We start from the raw sequence: 25,563 nt of genomic DNA, 5'->3' as shown, positions 1-25,563 counted from the left end.
TTGTGTTTCTTTACCCTACACATGAATGTTTTTGTTTCAAAATAAGTACCTTCTTGGGTACAGAAAAACGTGTACCCATTTATTTTGCTGTATTAGAATAAGTAAATATAAGAGACTTTTTTCTTCTTTATTTTACTTCTGTCTTTGCTATTTGTTCTCTGTAGTATTGTAGCCTTCTTCTCCTTATCAAAACTAGAAGAGTTGAACATATACTGAATCTTTAAGTTTCCTCTTGTGCTCAAAATTCGAGAAATACTTCATCTTCTTCTTCTGATGGGGCTCATTTATCATGCTAAAAGTCCTGGTTTGCTATGAGTCACGAGGAGTTCAACATTTGTCTTTGTTATCTGTTAGGGCACATGAGTAATCCGGTCAGGAATAGTGCAAAACTTCAGACTCAGCTCGAGACTGGCTGGCTTCAGTGACATATGGGAGTACTTTTGGCAGACAGAATCTGGGGAGCAGCTTGGCTATGGATGGCGATGATGTAAAAAGGTTGGTTTTATACATTCACTAAAATAAATTTGGCCGGTTTGTTTTGCCACTGAGTCGCTTGTTTGCCCTTTGCCCTGACGTGTCCTGAAAAATGTGCCGACTTGCAAACAGTATGCGTAATCAGCAGTTTTACCTTTGAGGATAGGTGTGATTGTACACTTAAAGCACAACCTAAAAATACCTAATGACCTGAGACAACGAAGACTCTCAAAAATAATTACTCAGCCTACCCATTAAAAAAGAAAATCTAATTTACCTATGGTAACTACTCATAGTGATAGTTGATTAACCTTATTGAAGTGATTTATGAAAAAAAAAAGAGGTGTGTAGGTCTGTGCAGCAAATCAGTTGTTCAAATCACTTGGAAAGCATGATGTGACATTTGAAATAAGCCTCAGGTAGTGGAGCTGCTGAGCTGTAAACCTTGTGAAGTGGGAGTTAATTGCACATTTTGGTCATGCGGGCACATGCTGTCGTTGCTAGGTTATTGCAGGGTGAGAATAGATGCTGCATTTGCTGATTGCACAAGGGAATAAAATGTTCTTATGTCGCATCAGATATGCAAAGACCATGACCTCATCCCACACAGATTTATTAGCAGTGATGAGCATGAGTTAGGTCTGTCCACCCAACAAGCAACTGCACTGAAGTACTATAAGCTTAGGACTGAAATGACAAGTCTGGTATTAGTGATGAATCCTTATACATATCCTGTAGAAAGGCAGGCTACATCTTTTAATGGGAAACAGAATACCAAGACAAGCTGCACTGTAAACTTTAAATATGTTTCTAGGAGTGACTTCATTTCTCAACCATTTGTGATCATGGAGTCACAGAGTAGTTTGGGTTGGAAGGGATCTTCAAAGGTCATCCAGTCCAAGCCCCTGCAATGAGCAGGAACTTCTTCAACTAGTTCATGTTGCTCATAGCCCTGTCCAGTCTGGACTTGAATGTCTCCAGGGATGGAGCAACTACCACCTCTTTGGGCAACCTGTGCCGGTGTTTCATCACCCTCACTGTAAAAAATTTCTTCCTTAGGTGTAGCGCGAATCTCATCTCCTTTAGTTTAAAGCCATTACCTCTTGCCCTACTGTAACAGGCCCTGCTAAAAAGTTTGTCCCCATCTTTCTTTATAGGTTCCTTTTAAGTACTGAAAAGCTGCAATAAGTTCTCCCTGGAACCTTCTCCAGGCTGAACAACCCCAACTCTCTCAGCCTGTGCCCATAAGAGAAATGTTCCATCCCTCTGATCATCTTGGTCGCCCCCCTCTGGACCCTCTCCAACAGGTCCGTGTCTTTCCTGCACTGAGGACTCCAGAGCTGGACACAGTATTCCGGGTGAGGTCTCACCAGAGTGGAGTAGAGGGGCAGAATCACCTCCCTTGACCTGCTGGCTCATGTCCAGTCTCTCATCCAGTAGTACCTCCAACTCCTTCTCCTCAGGGTTGATCTCAATCCCTACAACCCCTAGCTGGTATTGATAGTGGGGTTTGCCCCCAACCCAGGTGCAGGACCTTGCACTTAGCATTGTCAAACCTCATAAGGTTCAAATGGGCTGACTTCTTGAGCTTGACCAGATCCCTCTGACTGATATCCTGTCCCTCAGGTGTGTCAACTGCACCACTCATTTCAGTGTCATCTACAAACTTATGTGCTATGCCAGAAATGTATGAACTCCCTTCACTGAACAAGCAAGAGCCTTTACTTATTTAGAAAATACCTCTTACACCTAAGATGAAGGGATAAGCAGAACTAAAGGAGAGATTATTGTTAGAAAAGAAACAGAGAGGGGTTCTCTGAAATCTGTAGGTATAGTCATCACTAGAGCTGTAGTCACCACTGCATTTATCCAGTTTTATGTCCTTTATACAGTAACACAGTTGTAACCTATCACAAAACTATATGGAAAGGTATTGCTCTCAGGCAATGAGTTCAGTGTGACCTTTGACAATAAGTATAGAGTCCAGGACTGCCTGTGGTGTTCTCAACTGTGTTAAGTAGTCTATCTTGGGGCCAGTTTCCTATAACCACCTTTTAAAACAAGGTGGCTGGAAATAATGTATGTGCTGTACATCCAGTATTCAACACTGGAAATAAATTCAGTAAAAAGATGACATGCCATAGGTCATCATGTTCAAGTGACAAATGTCAAATCTAAACAGGTAAATCAATTAACTGAAGAGATTTTTCATTGCATACTTCCTTAGATTTCTCCACTGAACAAAATTCCTCATTTTGTTGGATTTACTAGGAAAAGTGTATAACTATGCTTAAGTACACTAGTTTTCTCAATTATTTCCATGCATCTGTTGTTGTTCCAAACATTTAAGCCATCTTGAAAATTTCACTTTTTCACTCTGAATAAAATATCAGTGTAAGGAGTTGCTATAAGTAGTGTTCATAAGAATTATTTTCACTTCCATTAACCATCAAAAATGTTAAGCATTTTATCCAAGCTTTGTGTTTTAGACTCTATAATTGTGGAAGAGAGAAGCATCTTTGTAAGATTAACTTACTAAAGAACATTAGGCTGTGAAAAATCATGGAACTGAGGAATTCCGATCTCTTTCCACTATTTGACTAACACACAGTGAGCAGCACTCAATTTTAAAATAATTAAATTTGGATGAGGTGGATCCAGTACATGAAGTTCAGTAACAGCAGACACTTAATGTGATTTTCTGCTCAGTTAGGAGAATTCAATTGAAATAGGTGTCTTCCAGCACAGAATAGCATAGTTAAAAGCAATTAAGAACGGGAAGATTTAGAAAGAACAGAGATTCCTGGTCTTCAGTGTAAAAAACTTCAAGCTGTGCTATTATTAGCTGTTGACTTTACCATGAACTTGAAAGATTGATGCTGAATATAGGACATATAAAGAAGCTAGTGGTGACAAGATAGTTGCGTGTCCTTTGTAGAGAGTGTATTATATTATGCAAATCTTTGTAGATAGCTATTTGAAAATCTGAAATGTCTGATACAAAGTATAATCAGACATAGAACCTTGCATTGGAGACTTCTTGTGATTTGATTTGACTTGACATTTCCTGTACTTGGGCTATGCTTTTCGATGCCGCATGACACAAATGTGTTTTTATTCAATATGCCCTTTCAAGTTACTTTTTGTCTTTTTGTGAGCACCGACCTGTTTCTGGCTGCAAGTATATCCAAAGGGAGCATATGGCCTCTCTGTAGTAAAAACCATGGGTGTTCACTATGGGGTACATTAATTAATACTCTTGACATCAGCAATCATTTTATTTGTGAGGGTACAATTTAATTCCTCCAACAGCATCATTTGGGAACATAATATGAGCAATATCAAAAGTAAACTACTCTCTGCTATTTATATTAGTGGTGCTAAGCCTGGTGGTTGTGGGTTCTGAGCAATGGCAAAGGTATTATTCGTCTGGTACACTTGGCAAGTCAATGTCTGCAGAGTCATCACTGGTTTGTCTGTTTGCACTGTTTGTGGGACAACCTGTAATGTAAGTAACATGAACTTTTAAAATCAAGTGATCCAACAGGGCATCTTAGTTCCCAGGCCTACACATATGAGAACAGGACCTACCTTGAATCTTTTTGGGGTATAACCCAGACCTGAACTAGCCCACTGTTTGTCTCACTCTCAACACCATCCTTGCCTTGTTGTCTTTTTCTCCAGACCCTGTTTTGATTTAAAATACATACTTCCAAAATTTATTCTGAGTTTAGCAACATTGGTTTTGTCTTCTTTCCTGTTTAGAAGACTGTACAGTATTGACTAAAAATAAATCATGTCTATGTCCTGAGCTTTGTGAAAACAAGGCACTTTTTAATACAAAATTGAGATAATGATATGATGTTGTAACAGTCCGTGTCACGGAGAAGTATTATGACAGTAAGCATATGCTAGAGAAGTGTCGTCATGTTTTATTATGATCTCCATTGTCCTTGCTAGGTCTTAATTTTAAATTATTGACATAATTGCACAGAAATGTAATTGAGTGAGACATTAGATTATAAAAGCAATGCTGATTGAGATTATGCAAATTAAAACAATTCCGGATCCATTTACCTGCAAATTATCAGCACTTTCCTGGTTTTCAAGTATGAAAATTTGCATATACATCATAAGTATTGATCTTGAGATACAACTGCTTCTTAAATATTATTGAAAAACTTTTTTTTTTAAATTTGTTGATATTTCACATCCTCCATTGATCATTAATTTTCAGGATGAACAAAGTTTTCAAAGAACATTTCTGCACTAAACTAAGTTTGAATTGTGTTCATAGGCAGAACTTCCTGCTATGCCTATTGTTCATATTTTCCCACCCATGCAAAAAAGCATAAATATTTTATTAGAGATTGAATCCTGGGTAATTAATAGAATAGGACTCAAGTAATATGGCAATCTATGCTGAGATATTTTTCCTTTTAGCAAATGTAGCTAACAGGTTCTTGCAATAAATTAGTTTTCTGAAGTTTATATTATTTATTTCCTTCCATCATGTCTTCACAATGGTGAGGTAGATCAGAAAGGTTTTAGCCACTGAAGGCAGTTTTAAGAGAAAAAGAACAAAAATTTGGCTTCTAGAACAGAGTTCTGGAAATAATCCTCATTTCTGTTTGTCAGTATGTCTACCAGTTCATATATGTTAGCTCTGCTTGAATGTGTGCTTTGTTCAAAAATGGTATGTAGTCTAAAGAGCAGCTATGCATGTGGGTAGTGCATTTATAAGACTATTATAATAAAGTAATAAACAGTGAGCAAAACCTTGCAGGGTGTGGTTATATTGAATTTGAATGGGCTTAGCTATGAATGATTCTGGAGGAAAAATAGCTGCTACACTTGTAGATTTTGTTTGATTCAATTGGTAATAGTCACACAATAATTCAAATAAATGTGATAAAATTATCTACTTTCAGGAGTCTAATTTTTCTGGTTTGGGTGGTAGTGGTGTGGGCTTTTTGTGTGTGTGGTTTCTTATGTTTGTTTGTTTTCTTCTGGTTGCTTACAAGGTGGTTAGATAATTGTTCCCTTCTATGAGGGTGAAAAAAAGAGATGCTTTAGAAATTACTGACCTTGTCTTAAGTGATGTATTTGTTAAAGTAAACAGACTTCTAATTTTCACATACTGTTGAATGTTAAATGTATTCATCTGTATTATCATGCTTGGACAGTTGAACTTCTTTTTTTGTAGATCATGAGTGGATTGTAGAGCAACAGGCTGTGTCAATTGTTGGATTTGCATAGGGGTTTTTTGTTGTTGTTTTGCAGATTTAATTGTCTGACCTGGTGGCTTGATATATATCATAAATAGCTCAGCAAGATGTTACATATTTTCACTCAAAATCTTTTATATTGATTTTCCTTTGTGTACTCAATGTTAGTGAGTGTTGGTGAGAAACTGAATTCCTGATCTTTTTTTGTCATTCTTTGTTACATTTGTACTGAATAATATTTATTGTAGCTATATAGAAATCATTTGTGTTCCTTGAGTTTCAGCGAATACTGTAGCCTTGGAAACTTATTTGGAAGTCTATTGAAACTTAATAAATTCTATCTAATCCTTCTGCTCTCCTTTTGTCAATAATCAGACTTTATCTGTTGCTAAAGTGTTTTTACTTTTGCCTTTATTTATAGCTTCAAAAATCATAATGAAATAATATATTTTCAATATGTAAAAATTTGTAACAAAGGGTGAAATATTTTTTGCTAGTGTCTTACTCCTGTAAGTGGATATTAACATATCTCACTGCTGCTTTTTTTAAGAGTAATGCCTTGTACCAAACTTACCATTTTATTATGTCACCTAAATTTGTATTGCTTTCAAGTAATAAAATAAAATCTATATTAGTTTCTGAGAAATAAACAAACAGTGGATTAAGAACATGCTGAAATATGTATTTAACCTCATTAGGCTAGGAAAGATATATTGATAGGTGTTGATAGATACTGACATAGAAAGAAAATAGTGAATGGAGAGGGTGAGAAGATACTTTTTCCCAATGAGGGTAACTTTTTGTGGAGGTGGTGGAGGAATGAGGCAGGGTATGGAAATTCTGGATTTTGAAATTACCCTGGAGAAAAAAAAAATAAAAAATCATGGCCTTATGCATACGATGTCAGTCTTAACAACTAGTTGTAGCACTGTGAGCACCCACTCAAACAGGAGGAAAGTAAATCTTGCTCTTGATGAAAATCTGACTCATGAGCACTTCAAAGGTATTTGGAAGAAGTTCAAAGAACTGTACAAGCACAAATATATATTATATTAAGTAGTAGGTTGAAAACAGGTGCTAATGTCATTTGCAGATTCTCCAAGCCAATTACACAAAAGCCAGCTTGAAGTAATGTAATAACATCAGTGACATATTGAATGTGATATTCTGCCTGTCAGGAAAGGAAACTCACTACCTTGGTACCGTATCAATGAAGATGAGTACCTTCCATTCAGAGGCTGCTCACATCTGGCCAGACATAGGGAAAGGTACAGGAGTACTTAAATATATATTTAAAAACCAAAACCAACAACAACAAACCTCCAAACAAACAAAACAACACTACAAATCTAAAACTGGAAATCTCTTACATGTACTGTAGTTTAACATTCAAAATATGATGGTAAAGGATGAATGAAGTTTCATAGTAATTTTATCTGCTTTATTGATGTCAAAATTTGAGTTCTAACACAAGGACTCTCCTGGTTTTGAGATGTGCTTGTTGTATTCAGCAATTGTTTGAGTTTTACATTGAATTCTTAGACTATCAAAACAAATTTGAAGTAAAAAGGCGCTTGAAACTGAAAAATTGTATATTTAAAAAAAAAAAGTGTTATGTAGACTTTTTCTTCTGCCTTTGCAGGCTTTTTATTCTTTTATCTCCAAAAGAAGAAGGGGAAAAAAAAAGTCCTATGCCGTTAGCAGTGCCAAATCATCATGTTTCAGGATGAGTTCTGTTTAAAAGGATCCATGTTTAAATCAGTATAAGATTTTTTTTAAAATGCAAATAGTATATTGTTTGTTTCATATTCATATTGGTGAATTTTGTGACCATGTATGTTGACTAATAGAGATTGCAAGATTCTTATAGCTGCTTCCACTTTATCTAGTGCATAATGCCAAATGCTTAAACTAAAGATGTTCAACACTTAAACTAAAGGTGCTTGTTTGAGGAACTTTTTTTTTTTTTTTTTTTTTAAATTGAACGAAAAATAGTTTATAGAGACTTGGAGAAGTATCCAAAGAAAACTGCTTCAAAGCTTTATTTCTGAATGCACAATGAGTTCAGACTTCTGAATCTCTTGAGTTTAAATTGTTTCGCTTTGTTCCCTATGATTTTGTAAGTGCTGGAAATGCACTGCAAGAGTTGTCCATTTTACCTGCAGTATTTTGTGCCTTACAGTTTCAGATCATTCAGTGGAAGGGAACCAGTTAAATGAGAGTGAAATAGTCTACAGTGTCTAGGTTTGTACTTACAGAAGTTTCATGTGTTACTCTAAAACCCCAGTTTGCTTCATTTCTGTTACATGAATTATCAGAATGTGCATATGCCTGTAAATACGTTAAAAATTTATTGCCTTTCCTATCCTTTGTTACATTAGAGATGTAAGTAATAAATTCTAAAGCTCTTCCCACGTAAAAGATCTGTGGTTATTAATGAGTGCAGCAAGTTTGCTGCTTTTTCTATCCAAACTCTTTTTATATCTAATTTCTGACTTAGCTATTGAGATATCCTCTGTTCCAGAATATACCACTTTGATTTTTATAGGCATCCCACTTGCTCAGTGGTTTATTGATTAAGCACAGATTCAATTGAGATTACTATTAGACAGTGCAAATGGCAAATTAATGATTTTGTGTGGTCCACCAGTCTTTGACAGTGTCCTTTATGTTTGTCTGCTTTAGCTTATTACTTGATTAATTTCTATCTGGGATTTGTTAATGTTTTCATTGTATTTCTTGTTCATCTGTTTAATCATACCTTCTGAACCATGTTTTTTACATCTGGTATGCTTTCAAGCTTTACATAGTTGTGTAGTAAAGTCATACATGTAGTAAAGTTACTCCTCATGCAGGTCACAGCCCTTCCCAAGAGCTGAAGTAAACAGGGCTCAACCACTTCTGGCACCATCTGAACAGGTGTGATTCACACCCTGGACAACGAAAGTGCCTATAAAAATATCTCAATAGCTGCACTGAAGGGTTGTATGCTTGGTAATTTCATTTGTTTATTTCAATGTTGAAGGTTTTCCTCAGAATATTATTGTTTTTCCACCCAGATGTACCACAATGATCAATGCAGGCAGCATAGTGCTGGAACTAAAATGTTTGTTTTCCTTCTACCTTATTTTATATGGGTATCCTTGAAGGCAGGATCTGACTGTGAGTAGTTGCTCACAGTTGCTTCCAGCTGTGTCTGCTTACAGTTTCCAACAAATCTGGTTTTGGTTGTAATTTTGTGCTGCAGGTGGCTGCAGTGGCTTCCATACGACATAGCACTGTGCCTTGAAAGGAATGTGTGTTTACAAATATATACTGAGGGGACATGAATTTGTAATACAGTTCGTCAGCTTCTGGGTATTTGGGAGTATTGCACAGCACCTGGCTGTATTTTTGGACCATAAACCAAAGTATTTTACCAGGACATTACTGTTTTAAACTGTTAGTTGTACATCTGTGTAAGATGTGCCTTCAAACACATTTGGCAGTGGCAGGCATTCGGCCATTTAAAAACCGGAAAAGACTGTGATAACAATATAAAGAGGTATTGTTCTCTTATGTGTAGAGTATCAGAATAGCTTCTTGTACTACTTCATGTAGATATAGCAAGGCCCCATACTTACAGAAGTTTGTATGTGGTGGCAGCCAAGGAAGGAGAAGTCAGTTTGCAAACAGTTTGTTATCACATGTTGGCAAAAGATGTTTATATTCCGGAAAATGTATATAACTGGACAGAATTTGTAGCTTAGGATGTGTGTATGTGCTATGTATGGTGTCAGTCATTATATATGCTCGCAAGGTGACAAGTATACATGTGTCTGTGCATCCTTATTTGTAGTAATCAAATATAAGTTAAATAGTTTTGATTTACTGGGGGTGTGTGGTTTTTTTTTTGTGTGTGTGGGCTGTTTGTTTGTGGTTTTTTGTGTGTGGTTTTTGTTTGTTTGGTTTTTCTGTGTGTGTGTTTGTTTTTTTTTAATAAAAGCAAGCTGGTCACATGCATCCCTAGGCTTAGATACATCAGCATGTTGCTGGATGGTTTTGGGCCTGAAGGTATTTACAGGCCATATGCCAGCAGATGCTGTTGGAAACAGAATCACCAAAGAACAGAGAAACTAAAACTGGTAGATGCGGTGGGGCCACTATCAGATGAAATAATCTCTGCTAGTCTGATCTATATATTACTATTTTGACAGGTCTGCAATCAGGGACCAGAATAATGAGCAGAAAATACTCAGTTAAGAAGAAAACATTTGTACTTCAGGAGATAAGTTGGTGGTTACTGTTCATCATCGACAACAGAGAAAAATAGCTAACCTGGTAGGAGGTTAATCTGTTCTTTAAATTAGTTTTTTGGCGTGGTGTTTTTGGTTTGGTGTTGGTGGTGTGTGTTGTTTTGTTTGTTTTTTTGGTTTTTTTTTGTTTGTTTGTTTGGTTGGTTTTTTTTTTTTTTTTTTTTTTTTGTGAAGAGTAGTTGTTTAAGTGTTTTTGTGTTGGAAATAACTGAGATGTTAATTTCAAAGACCTGTTTCAAAATTATATGTAAATATCCTTGCTAAAAGTGGGTTCTCATGACAAAGACAAATAGCTTTCTTTTAAAATATCCAAGTTGTAAGCTCAAGATGACATTTCTAAGGGTAAATATGTGTTGTATGACACTGGTGGAATATTTTAGGACAAAAACCAAATTGTTTTGAAGAACACTGTTTCAAGCAGTAGAAAAAATGTTCCAAGTGATAGTGATTAATGTTTTCAAGAGGAAAACACTCTAGATATTTCCATGACAATGTGATATGTGAAAAGATGAATCTTTGTGAGGTTTTTTCTGGGTATGACCATAGAGGTAAAAGCGGGCACTGCACTCCCTTTCTTTACTGCATATGTCATTTGAACTTTCAAGTTTTTAAAAACTTCAGTGGTGTTATATTTCCCTGACCAGAGAGACATTTTAATGAGCATGAAAGTCTTTGATGTAAATGCATATTCTCTCATAAGTGAGAAATGGAACGAACAGAGGAACAGGTCATCCTTCAGTGTATATTTTTTCAGAACAGCTAGGTTAGACTAAGCTCAACTAGTCCGTTAAAAAACAACATGGAAATGTTTGACGGCATCACCACCTGATCATTAGAACATAAGAGAAAGAGGGCTCAAATGACCTTTGAGAAGCAGAAAGGGATTGATTCATAGTATAGTAATATGCTCTATAGTTAGTGCTTGTCATTTGTTTAGCTCAATTCTCAGCTTTCTAAAGTCATCAAATTTGGATTCCATTCTAGAATAAATGCTGAGTGTTTAACCTGAACCGTGTCAGTTGTCCTTCCATCTCTGCCTGTTTTCTAAAGAACAGAAACATGGGTAGACCAGAAGGAAGAGTCACTGGCATTGTGGGTTAGAAGGCACTGAAAGATAAAGCAACAGCTTCAGAACTTGCTTCTGGATTGCATTGTCTAAGGTCTTACTGCATTCCTAGAAAGAATCCAGTTTCTTAGGCTTTTGTGTGTAGAGCACTGAATTTCACTCTTTATCATGAAATATGTATACTTTTTAATTCACCCTGTGGACTTAAATGCTGGTCTTGAAATGAGTATTTGACCCAAATCTTTTTGGCTAATGGGATCTGCTTTTCAACATTTTTTATTTTACTGGAGATTATAAATGTTTTAGAGATGGCTTGATATGAAAGGAGTGCTCTAAAATTGGTAAATTATATTTAAATTAATTTATATTTAGTATTTTAAATTATATATGTCATTAATTTTTAATGTAAAACATAAAACTTGATTGCTTTTTTTGTGGGTCATGTCTTTGTCAGCTGAAGTTTTATTTGAAATGTGTGATTCAGCAACGAGTTTTGCTGACACAAAGATACAAACAGAATTATATTTATGCAAAATCACATAGGCATAACTTTAAACTTGTTTTTCACATAAAATACCTTCTCAGAGTTTTTACCCTCATGATAGACTAAAGAGTCTGGGACCTTGAGGCTCTGAAGGAGGAGTGTTCGCTCTTCTGTGACAGTTATTCAAAATATAGCTTGAGGAGGCCAGCTTTTGCAGTTGGACAAGTAGACCATGACAGTTCTTCCCTGAGGTTTAAATATGCAGTACTGACATGAATACAAAATCCATTGTTATTGCTTTCTTAGTTTAAACACTGACCTAGTCTTGTCCCTTAGATTAATGAACACCACCACAAAACTATTATTTTGTACCTTAATTAAATAATGATCTTTATGTACTAAGTGCTTTATGTAAAACTATTGTTGACCTCAGTAGGAAGGAACAGTATGTACTTTTCTCAAGGCAGAAGAGATGATTAAAAAACAAGAGGAATTAACTGAGACATGAGAACCTAAATTTAATCTTGGTCAGTATGCCATCCTCTCTTCTTCCATCTCATTCTTGCTCTGAATGTTTTTTCAGCAAGGATTGTTAGAGGGAAAACACGAGGGCAATAGGAGTTAGCTGTGTCTTCCTAAGCTAACAAACAATGTCAGCCTTAATTTGCTGCTTGTGGTAGTGTAGACCATCCTTGGACAGAAGTCAGGGGCCTTGTTCAGATCTGAAGCTTTTGAGGGCTGATACTTCCTGTTAATATTCCTGATAACGTTTACAATATAATGATTCTCAAAAATGCATAAGGATTTCAGTCACTATAGGAACTTCGAAATTATGTCCAACCATTATAAAAGTTTGTGACATTTAATACTGTGATGCTTTAATATTACAATAACATGTACTTTATGTAAAATATTTGAAAAAAACCCAGTATTTTCATCTATTGGTTGTATTTGTAATCACATCCAGGAAATATTCATTCAGTATTATGGAAATGCAGTTTTTTTAAAATACAACACAAAAATAAAAAATGAAATGGTATTCTGTATTTCTGAAAATAAATCTAGGCTCTGAAGGGTCTATGACAGTGAATTTGTCCTGATTTATTTCAACTAAAATGTGTGTTTAATAATAGAGGTTATCTGGATAAGAATAGTTATAGAAAGAAGGCCAACATAGCTCAACTGATATTGAAGATTATCCTGCTGACAGAAATACTTTCTGTGTATACCTGTTGTTTTGGTGAGTCCATGATGAGATCTAGTGTGCAGAAGGAATCAAATCTTTACCAGAACTATTTAGTTTGATGAGTACAACCTAAGTACTCTAAAAATGCTTGGAGTGGGTGTTTTTATTATTATTTTTTAAATCAAAGCAAAACTGTAGGAATATGTCAGCTGTGATGAAAAAGCATTAAAAGAAAAAATCCAAGCATTTTCTATCTTTCTGAAAATGGGTGTGAAAAAAAGGTCTTTTAGTTTGATTTTCATTTGAATGACGAAAAGAAAAGAAAAAAAAGAAGAAAAGAAAAAACAACAAAAAACAGAAAAGCCAAATCCAGAAGCAGGTTTGGCATGGACAGAATGTTTTTTTTTTTTTTCAATTATTTTAAATAGACCACTTTATTTTGGAAGTGTTGACGTTGATGGCAGTGGGAGACAGCATAGGGCTATTAAGAATGATTACTGCTCTTTAAATCTTTGTTTACTTTTCTTGAAACTGTTAATGATAATCAAACTGTTTAGCAGTGCTTTTGAACCACGTAGATCATGAGATTCCTCTGCCAATGTCGCTGTGGTTTTGTGTAGTGTGGGACAGGCAGACTATGAAGAAGCTCAGCACCATTCCTGCTTGGCAGGTGTTCAGATGAGCAGCCTGGCAGCACACTCATGTTCTTCTGATGGACAGCATTGTATTGACAATCAGCAGTAAGTGTCAGAGCAACAGGACATGGGTCAGAGTAGTGTGATGGGTTCCAAGTGCCTGCAAGGCCAGTCACAAACTTTGGAAAGTTTTTTACTGGGGCTGTGGGATGAGGTGAGAAGTGAAACTGGGAAAAGCAGTGGATGTGTGAGCACTGGGTAAAGAAAAGGGGGCCTGAGGAAGTTAGGTTCAGGGGCCTTAGTGCTGAATATAGGAAATGGAGGGGAGGGTGCAAAGATGATGAAGTTCAGAGTATTTCCTCTTTGCTGACCAGTAGGCTCTTACATGTACTGAATTAGGCTAAACCTTGCTAGGTGTAGAAGCTGTAAGAGGATGACTAATTTTGCCTGTTGCAGAAATAAGAAAAATGTGTTTGGCCTCAGTTACATTAAGATTAGAACTAAAGATGTTGGTAATTTTCAACCTCAAACACCTGTGTAAGGACAGAAATTATTTAGCGTATTCTTTAGCTATAGCAGTAGTTAACTACATGGACATCTAATTGTCCACTTTATGTCATAATGTTAGTTGTTATCAAACATAGAGAACATTAAAAATTCCTAGATGATGAAGGAAACTTAAATGCTCTGTTAGGGAAGCAATGTTCCCTATCAGATATCCTAGCATTTATGGAAAACTTTAGGCATGAAGCAACTTCTTGAGAGTATTGTTTGGCTTCTGAGCATGCAGGTTTCTGAGGGTTTTGCATTATTAAGCTATCCAGTAAAAACCTAGCTGCTAATAGCTGAGCAGAATAAATTTATTGGGGTTCATGAAGTCAGAAATGAACAGTTATTCTCAAAACATATAAGCTGGCAGATTAAGTGTAACATAGGAGACAAATTTTTTTACAAAGACTGACTCTCGAAACTCAGAAACTCTGTAGTCTCTTCTAGTCTGTTTACTCTTTTACTTTTTTTTTATAAAACACTTTTAAAATGTATCCTGCTGTTAGAATCTATATCTCATCAGAATTGCCCTTATCACCAAGCATAAAAATGATCTCTGAAACAGGAGTCATAACAGCTGTGTGAAGTACCTACTTTTAGAAAATAAGTCAGTGTGACACACTGAAGATACAGTATGCCAAACTTCATATTTATACAACCATTATGTAGTCCTCATAGTATAAATTAGTAGTGTAATTATTGCAGTCACCAAGTCATGCAATAGTATAGACAGAAATTAAGTATTACGAGCTGACCCAGTGAAACATTCAGTGCTCAAGCTCTGAATCATCTAGTTTAGCTTTTACAGTCAGCATTTTTCTTGAAACTGTTAAAATGGTGTTTGTTAGCAGGATTATTGCTGCTGAATTTGCTTTAGCGAATTTATTGTAGGATGCAGAGTCACTTTACTTGTGAGCTGCCTACCACAGAAATTATTTCAAGCAACTGTAAATGGAATTCTAATAACTGAACTTCATGTGATGCTTTTCATCAATTATTTGAGAACTTAAGATCTTGATTTATATATACATATATATATATATATTTAGTAATGACCATTGCATTCAACGTGTAAAGAATTATATCAACTCTTTAGTATGTTTCAGTAGAAAATCATACAGACAAGCTCAGAAATGCAAGATTTGCATGGATGCTTTGACACAAATGGATAGAATCTCTGTGTTTTTTACCAGATCCGGTTCTAATGAATTTTTATTTGTACCCACAATGATTTCTTTCAAATATTTTAGGAAAGTATGGATCTGAACTTCTGAGATTACTGTCTTTTCTGGAGGAAATCTGAAGGTGGTAGACAGTAATATTTGCTAGCTGACTACTACTTAACAGCCAAGTAACTACCTGATATTTTAATCTGGAGACATACAGTTTGCTGTTTCAGAAATAAGTTATGAAAAGACTCCTGAAAAATCATCAAGTACTTGACTTCATGTCATATTTGAAATCATGAAAGATCTTTGGACATACAGCATATTCTAATATGATCCCAGGTACTTATGGGTCAGTTTATATAATTTTCATAATTTTATATATTTTTTACTTTCTGACTGGCACGGGAAAATTCTTTAACTTCAATGCTATTGAAGTATATGTTGGTATATGTTATATTATTGATATATGTTGGTCATATTTTTGTAACATATCTTATAAAATCATAAAGCATCTGAGTTGGAAGAGACCCACAGGGATCACTGAGTCCATCTCTTGTCCCTGCGTTTGACAATCCCAAATTCATATCGTGTGTCTGAGGCATTGTCCAATTGCTTCTTGAACACTGCCAGGCTTGGGGCCCTGACTGCCTCCCACTGGGGAGCCTGTTCCAGTGCTTCACCACCCTCTGCGTGAAGAGCCTTTTCCTGTTGTACAACCTAAACCTCCCCTGGCACATATTCCTGCCCTTCCCTCACATTCTATCATTGGTCACCAGAGAGAAGAGATCAGCCACCTACCTTTCCTCCTTCCCTTGTGAGGAAGCTCTAACCTGTGATGAGGTCTCTGATCTTGTCTGAATGTTGCATCTTTTGGAGACACAATACAGTCTTGCAATTGCTTTGTGTGTGATGATATTAAACATCTCATAAGCATTACTTTTATTCTATGTTTAGTTGTCAAGACTTAGACTTACTGTGTCAGTTCATTGCTGGCAGCCTACTTGAAACGGAATGTCAAACAGCTTCTTACAGTGTTTCAGAATTGGTCCTTAGGCTGGCTTGGTTCTAAATTTCAGGTATGGTAAAGGAAATGTGGAAAAAGTTTTAATGGACAAGGTAAATTTCTGAAAGCATTGCCAAAAAAAAAAAAAAAAAAAAAAATTGTTCCAGTTACATTACTTGATATTTTTAATAATCTTTAAAGTTTTACACAAGATAGTGTGCAAAGTTTTATGGTCATGCCTCAGAAACCTCTATAGTTACCATAGAATTTTTGTTCTGTGGTTATCTGTCTGAACTAAATATCAGAGAATCTCAAAATAGTTGAGGTAGGAAGGGGTGTCTGGAAACTGTCTAGTCCAATCCCTTTGCCCAAAGCGAAAAAACCTAGATCTATTTGCTCAGGGCTGTGCCCAGCTGGCTTTTGAAATGTCTCCAAGGAGGGAGACTCTGCAACCTCTCTGGGCAACGTGTGTCAATGTTTTATCACCCTCACAGGAATAAAGCTTTTTTCCCTAATGTTTAAATGGAATTTCCTGAACTCCAGTTTGTGTCCATTGTCTCTTGTCGTATCTACAGGAACCATTGAGAAGAGTTTGGCTGTTTCTCCTTTACCACCCCACACAGGTATTCATACACACTGATGTGACTCTCCTTGAGCTTTCTCTTCTCTTGCTGTCTTTTTTTGTTTGTTTGTTTGTTGTGTGGGTGTTGTTTTATTTTCTTCTGTTTGTTTGTTTGTGTGTGGTATTTTTTTGGTTTTGATTTTTTTTAGCCAAGGCTGCCTCATTGTCCATCCTAGGCAGAGGTCCTAGCTTTCCCTGCTGTTCTACCATGCTGTGGGAGACTTGTCCTCCTCTACCTCCCAGCCCATCCTTCCCAAAGAACTGATATCCGTCCATGGCAGTGCTCGGTGGTTGTGAACTGTCATAACACGTCTCTGACATTCCCATGAGAACATAGCTTTGCAACACAAGACTCTAGAACAGTTTAAAATTGACAGAATAACAAAAGCAGACATCCAAGAGGGATGTCCAGATACCTAAATAGTTATATGTGATATGGGAAAGGTGGTAGCAGTAACTGTAAGAAGAATACAAACAAACAAACAAAAAAAGCAATGGGTGAAAAATATTGTTAAGGAAACTAATAAATGCCTTATTGCAATATTATTGGCTTAGAGGATCTTTCTCATGAATACATAGAGGTTTCATGTTGTGACTTGAGTCTGAAAATTGCAGTGGAGCAAATAGTAACCTACTATGTTGGTTACAGTGTTTGTTTCAATTTTTATTTCAGGATATGGGAATATTTTTTTGCGTATTGTCTGAACCTACATTTTTGTATGTGCAAATTGAGTAAAAGGAAAAAAAAAAGGCAGAGGAAGGATACAACAAGCAGGCAATATTCAAGAAGTGTGCAAAATGTTTTTATTGATGGCAAAATTCTGGCAGTGTTCACTTATTTCAGGTATATTTTTTTTTTTTAAAGTTTCTGTTTAGATTTTTATGGGTTGTATGACGGTGTCTTTAACTTTTGTTTGTATAAATATTTTACATGGGAACTTGTTCTAAGAAAACAAAATAGGTTTTTTTGTTAATTTTATACTCTTAAATTGAGAAATACTGTAGTGGTTCAGACTGATTAAAACTCTTAATTTCTGCCTACTGAAGTGTGTTAAATTAGAGTCTGTATGATACAACTGGCAGCATTTGAGAGTTATGTCCAATGCATTTTAGAATTCATGAAAAACAAGAGGTCATTGATCTTGTATTCAATTCAGAAAAGCACTATCTTAGGAAAACTGAATATTTTCAGAAATTTCAGTTCGGCCTCATATCTAACTGAAACAATTGCTTGACTAGCTAAACTAGCCTTTTTTTCCTTGCATAATAGTTTTCTTTAGACTTTTTTTTTTTTTTTTTTGGCATTTAACAATGGTACAGTAACACTGAAAGTAACACAGCTTGCTTAATGTGTTTCGCATCCATAAATGGAAACAGTGTAACATAAATGGAAACATTAGGGTTTCAGATTGTCTGCCATTATTAATCTGAAACCGCATTTAGAAATTACTATTCACATTTGCAAAAAGTAGTACAATGAGAATTCAGAGAGGCTGCTGATACCATTACTTGCTGCATGCTAATAGATCTCTTTAAGTTTTCAATATGTTAATTCTCCAAAAGTAAAATGTGGAGGACATGAAGGAATTGGAAATAATAATGCTGGAGTACAAAAGTGACAGTAAAATCTGATGTCCTTGTAGGCAATCTTTCATTTGAAGATGTGGCCTTGAAAGAACTCAAACTTTATTTTATGTGAAATGTTTTCTGAAGATTTTATTTGGATGGTTTTACAGTTAGTTGTCCAAATCAATATAACCCTAAGAGATCAGAAAGGAGATTAGCCTAACACCGGCACCAGATTTTGCCTCCAGAAGTCTTATGAATTGCTTGGAAAAGGAACAATAATAATAGTTGTAAATTTTATATTCAATCTATGAACTTGGTAGCAAACTCTGGAAGTCTAAAATCAAAAGCAGGTTGGTTCCATACCATGCATGAGGATGTCTTTGGTATCCACAATCCAAGAAATGAGCCACGTGTTTTTAGCCTCCCAAAAGTTTCTGTTGCTTCAGTGGGGGCAAAGGAGCTAGAATGGAGTTCCAACTCAGCTGTTTATTTCTGAAAAAGTAGTTGACATCTGTCATAAATAGTTCTGCCTCTCGAAGTTAATTTAACACTTGTTACTCAAAAGAGAATCAAATCCGAAAGTCTTTAATCATTTTGTTGAGTTTTGACAAAAACAGTATTACCAAATTATAAACATAATCATTTTTAAGGGCCTATTATTATTCAAGAACCTCTTATTCATTTTCTTTCTGTGCTTCTAAGTACTAAAACTCCAAGTGAATTTTACTTTCGTGCACTATCATGGTATGCAATAAAAGAAAAAAAACCTGATCTAAATATTATTTGGCAATATCTGAGCTGAGACTCATTGCTTAGAGAAAAATTAATTTCCTGCCCTGCTTCTCTGCCTCTGAATTCTTTGAGCTGCTCTTTTGATTTCTCTTTCCTGATTTTTCTTATCTTTTGTTGATTTTACATTTTGTTTATCATTCAGCATTTATTATATTAGCAATACCTCAACTTCTGTGCCGGTACAATATAATATCAAAAATTCGAAGTACTCCCTATTTTATCCTGATTATACATTCATTGTACTAGACCTCCTGGAATAGCAAACTCTTATAGGGCTACCACAAATCACATCATATTAGCTGGCTACATTTTTCACTGGAGAAAATATTGATCATAGTGGCTGAGCAAAGGAGTTCTAGGAATAAGAGCTACATGCCATGTTTCACCTACTTTTCTGTGGAAGACTTCCCTTCTTCCTTTCTCTGTCCTACTTTCTTTCAACCAGAAATCTGGTTGCTTGGATGTCTACCATAGATTGAGGATATTTTACCCAGTTTTGAGCACCCAAGATACTTTCAAACCAATCGCGTAGTCTTGCTACAGTTTTTCTGACTCTTGAGGGAAGGTGAGTACAGTCATTTTGGTCATTTTTAGTTATAAAATGTAGGTTCATCTTTCAGACTGCAACTGAATCCGTCTTAAAGCACCCTTGAATACAGTCTTGAGCAGCACTGGTTGGGAAGACTAAGGTTCTGTCACTGTGGTCTTGGTCTCTGCTCCAACAGCAGTGAGACACAGAGCGTGTCAGCTGAACAGTTATCTGCAAAGAAGCTTGAAAATCCCTCCTAGCATAAATATCTCATTTGTGTATCCAACTGGACAGAGCTTTGATTAACCAGGTTGTGCACCACCTGGAACGGTTCTGCAGATTGGGGTATGGCAGATGGCTTTGCAGAAGCAAAGAAAGCTTCATCTCTTTGCCTTCAGCACAGTCTTGGCTTTGTGATTTCAGAGTAGTTTGGAGTAGTTAGGAAACCTGGAACATCTGTGCTTTACCAAGCTCTCCTCCCACTTCTTCATCCTCAGATCGTTGGATAGGAAGGCACGCTCTGAGGATGGAGTAGATAAAAAAGCATTAAAAGGAAGACGTGGTGTTTATAGTATAGGAAATTGTTGTTCATTCCCACTGTTGTGAACTGTCTGGTGAGTCTGTAGCACTGTCCAGACCACCCAGACCATAGTTTTGATTGGTGGTGTTTTCACTGTTACTTTTTCTTTCTGTTTTTGACTTCTCAAGGATTTATTTATAACTTATTATTACTATTTTTATTGAAAGAGAACTTTTTTTTTTTAATTGAAAGATCTATATTCTTTTATAGACTATCTTATGTCCTTTTGGTCCCCTTTTTCCCTTTGGGGAGTCAAATTCTGACTCTCTTGACTTCTTACAGTTTTACTTTCTGCTACAAGAATTATACTTTGTTCTCCCCAGTCTTTCATATATTTCTTTTTTTTTTTCCTATCTTCCTCACTTGTGTATGAAACTAGAAATATCACAAAGCATGCTGTTTCCTCATGGGAATCAAAATGAAGTACTATGTCTCTTTAAAAATACCATGATAATTGAAATCTATTTCATGCAAAAGCATGCAATGATAGAATAAGTGCTGTTTAGCTCCTTTTACTATGATGTGCCTGGAATTTTGAAGTGATTGGTTAATGATGAGCTGTTGAGCCTCTGACTCAATGATAAAGAGCAAAGACTAAACAAAGAGTTTAAATATGTTGTAATGTGCAAAGTGATTCTGAAATTGTTGCACTTTCTATTAATGTAAGATGTCAAAACCACCACATCTTATTGCTCCTCTCCCCCCTTCAATGTATTAGTCAATCAATAGTTAATAAAATAAGTGCAAAAATAAACGTGAAACAATTGCAAGGAGAACTCATTGTCCATGAAAGTACCATAAGGTCATTTAATGTCAATGTGATGGGTATTTCTTGGTATTTTTTAGAGCAGTTGAAGCTGTGGAAGAATGAGAGCATGGCCAAATGCTATTAGCCAGGCAATATTTCCTGTACAAACTAGTGTCACCATAATTCCTACCTATGCTTTTGGACCTTTCCACAACATGACACCAGCACAGATGGTAATACCATAAATCCCACAGGAAGCTTATTGCATTTGGAATAGGTGAGGATCACTGATCAGTACAGAAGGGTTGTCCTTATGTGCAAATACCTCAGTCTATACCAGAAGCTCAAGTCTGTGAAACTTGCTTATCCATTCATCTTGAGTCATTTCTAATGCCAGCTGACCACAACTCTTGCTCAGCCTTCAGGGGAACAAACCATGCATACTAAATCTCTCCTGATTATTCTGATATACAAGCACCATAGGCTCAGCTCTACAATAATATTTTTAGATGCTTAATTCGTGTTGATTTAAGTAGGGCTATGTATCTAAGCAACTTTGACATCAAAAACGTTCCCTTCTGTTGTTTATTGAAAATAAAATGACTAGTGTCTCATACTTCCAAGCAAGCCCGTACAAAATAAAACATGAATCTCTTCTATTTTCTTTTCTACTTCTTACAGAAGAAGCAGATACAGTTCTGTAAGTTTTTCTCTCTGTCCTTTTTGAGGCATCACTTTAGGTTCAGTCACATTATATACCACAAAAAATACTTTTATTTCCAAAAGATGTGTTGGAGCTCTGGTTTCCTGGAAATGACTAAATGTCTGCCTACTGATGGGAAGTTGCAAATGAATTTCTTGCTTCACTTGCACGTGAAGCTTTAACTTTCCCTATTAAACTGTCTTTACCTTAAAGCAAGAGTTTTCTCACTTTTACTCTTCCAGTTATCTCCCGCATCCCACTGTGGAGAAGTGAGCAAGTGGCTGGGTGAGGCAGAGCTGCCTACGAGGGTTAAACCACAAAAACTTTGTACAGAATTTGTGTAGTGTTGAGAGCTTCAGAATCTTAGAAAAGTAATTGGTAGTTAATGATTTTGAAACAGTAAGGAACCTGGCTTATTTTTTCCTTTTGTTTTTAAAAGAAGAAAAGCTTATGAAAAACCTTACTGTAGTGCACCCCGCACCATGAAGGATACCTGCATTATTCTATATTCTTATCCAATGCTATTTGAACTCTTTTGTTTGGCATAAATAGTTTCTTGTTATGTTCCAAAATACATTGACTGACTCAACCTTCCATAATGCATTCCTTTTTAAAACATCGACTCAATCTCAGAACTTTAAAACATGGAGGTAAAACATCAGGAAAGACTATGGGATGTTTAAATGAAGCATCACTAATGGTCAGAACAAGAAGTAAAGGTAATTGCAAATGGAAAAAAACATACAAGAGTCCAAGGGAAAATGGGGAATGTCTGTTTTTAACCTTTAGAAAAAGCCAAAGTGAATTCTAAGTTTGAAATGGAATCTGAAAGCATGTATTTTCACTTTTTGGCAGTCTACTTTGTGACAAAGAGGAGTATCTCTCTGTTCTCCTGTGCTCTGACAACATCACAGATAATGCTATAGTGTATGAAGTCTCAGGTGTATAATTGATTCCCCTTCAGTTATATATGTGGTCAGACCTTTTATAATGATTAAAGTATTTTGTTTCAATTTTTATTCTTTTTTTCCTGATTAAAAAAAAAAAAAAAGAAAAAAGAAAAAAACCACACTCTTTTTCTGTTAGAAGTATGGAAGTATGGAGATGAACAAGTGAAATACAAGTGTTAAATAAGGTCAGAGAAGTTGTAGTGCGGTTGAAGTTATTTCAAGAAACTTTGTTGTCTTGCCTTTTCTGTGTGTGTACACATTTATATACATGGTGGTAGTAGTAATCCAGGAAAAAAAAGAGGAAGAAAATGGGGAAAACACTGGTGGGGAGATGGAGGTTAAAAGAATTGCACTGCTAACATCTTAAATAAAAGACCAGCATGATAACATTGCTGTTGTCCAAAGAGCCCTATAAGTATGGGGTTGTTCTGATGTGAAAGATGATTGCCTTTGCTCTTGGAGTTGTAGTTCCTGATGAAGTCTGTACTGAAGGATTTTTCTTGACTCAAAATGCTTGTTCTGAATCAGGGAATTCCTGGCTTCACCTTTCAGATGGGCTGAAAGGTGCTGTCAGATTGGTTGGAATGGGATAAGGATGGTGTTGCTTCCGTGTTTCAGTTATGGATGGCAGTAGAAGGGATTTTCCAGTTTCATGGGGTTTCTGTAGTTATATAGGACGAAAACAAAAAGATTTTAGTTTGTAGCTTGAAAAGGAAAAGGTGCTTCATTCTCATGTTGGCAATGACTTTCAAACACTTGTCTACCTGTGCTGTCTAATGCATTTGTATTTTGAGTGCAGCAGTGGTTGGAAGAGGATAAACATTTATGTGCTGGAAAAGTTGTGATAAGTTTTGATGCGTGAAGTTACTACATGCTTCATGCAGGGTGAGAAAATTGGACACACTTGCTTGTGATGAGGCTCAGCAAGACTTTCATGCACAAAATATCAACTGCCAGATGTGCTTTATCTGTGCTAGATGGAAGAAGAATATAAATGAGGTCAAACACCTGTGTGTGTGTAAACTGATATTTCAGGTAATGTTTTTTCACACTTTGCAGCAATTAGAATTGTCACGTAGAGAAATTACATGACACTACTAATGTATCATTAAAGAATGACTTAGAGCTAGGGATTTTTTTTATTAATGCTACTTGTAAAAGTATCCCAAATTGTGTGTCCTGAAACAAAGAATGTGAATTGTAGGACTTGTCAACTGAAACATGACTTCTATTTCATGAGTGTTGATGACAGCAGTAGCTATGAATCTTTGATACAACACACTCATACCTGCTCATCCTCAGGAGAAGCTATACCACTTCCTGCCCCTGAGCAAATGAACCATTATTTCTGCTTCATTGGAAGGTGTACTATGGATAGTTTTGTGACTGAATAAAGAATATATGGCGTATGTCGGAAAAATAAAAAGTATCACAGTAATTACTCTTTAAAAAACCAACTCCTATTGTAGTGAGAATACTTTTATAGTTTTCTTTAGGTAATGTTTTTATTTAATTTTAAAAGTATTAAAAATTTAGGTGTACTGTTGATGTTAAATTTTAAGAGTTTGTATATGTTATAATGAAATGAGTAGAGGCAGGGGAGAAGATGGCAAAACCTGCCACAGGGAAGCAGTTTTTACTGTTTTCACTCTACCAGTACTATTTCGCATGGCTCCAGCACTATTCTGAGACTTCACCACCTTGTGCCAATGGGCTTTCTGGCATAAATAAAACAATTTTATTCCAGAGACACTGCTACTAATACTTTCAGCCAACTCAGAGAGCTGGAGAACTCCTGAAATGGCTGAAATTTTAGCTCTGTATTTCCACTAAGAAAAGTTACAAACCTTAGTGAATAAGACATCAACATTTATAAATTTAATGCATTGTAACTATTTTAATAAAGAAGGTAGAAAGGAAAATAGACATTTATGAGTAAAAAAATGCAACAGGTAGCATAAAAAGGATTTGTCCATTTCTGAGTTGTGTGTGTATGTTGTGTGGGGTTTTTTTGCTTTTTGTTTTTGTTTGTTTGTTTTGGAGTTTTGTTTGTTTGGGGTTTTTTTTGTGTGTGCTATTTTTTTGTTTGTCTTTTTTTTATCTCTCTCTCTCTGTTCTGGTTCTCTGAAATAATCTCACTTTTCAAACCACCTTTAACCCCCAGCAGTGTAGTAAAGCTAATATCGGATCCTGTTCCAGGAATGGCCTGGAAAAAAAAAAAACAAAACAGTGCTTGGTTCAGTGACAGGAGTTTTACTTCTGTGCTACCTTTTTTTAAAGACACAATAGGAAAATTCAGTCTGGGATGGTGAGAAGGATCTGGTTAAGGAAAGAGTGAGTTGGTTACTGGGCTGCTTACTCATCAGAAAGCTTTGGCTGGAATGCAGCTTCTTTCTTTCTCTCAGCTTTCGGTAAAAAGATTTTGTTCTTTCTTGACGGAGCACAAATGGATGTAGATTTTTGGACATTTTTTCACATGTATATGGATATAGAAATATAATACTGGGAAATATATATATAATGTACTCATTACTTGCAAAGTATAAGTTGAAATGGCTACTTAATGTCTCAATAAAGCTTCTATTTCATTTTAAGCATTTACTATATAGGAATAATTAATTTTTTTAGGAAGACATTGGTTGTGTTTTGAATTTTGAGCTAAGAACATGATTGAGAAAAAATATTTTAAAATGGTCACAAGATCCTATTGTTGAACTATGGGCCAGAGTTTCTAACTTCTACAAGGAAGAACGTTAATCTGTAGATGTGAGGTCTGATGAACCTGATAGTATTACAGTTCTACTAATTAAAATAATTGCTGTCAGTTTAACTGTGATAACATATCTAAAACACAGACTCTTGTTGCAGGAAATGCCTGGAAATTGCATCTGTGAGAACACATAGAATATATGAGTAAAAAATACCAAAAACCTGTAGAGAGCTCTTGGAGGCTGCTTTAGGTCAGAATCCATGTGGTATTG

The sequence above is a fragment of the Patagioenas fasciata genome, chromosome 4, assembly GCF_037038585.1.
Source record: "Patagioenas fasciata isolate bPatFas1 chromosome 4, bPatFas1.hap1, whole genome shotgun sequence".
Lineage (NCBI taxonomy): Eukaryota > Metazoa > Chordata > Aves > Columbiformes > Columbidae > Patagioenas > Patagioenas fasciata.
This window is presented reverse-complemented; position numbering follows the sequence as displayed.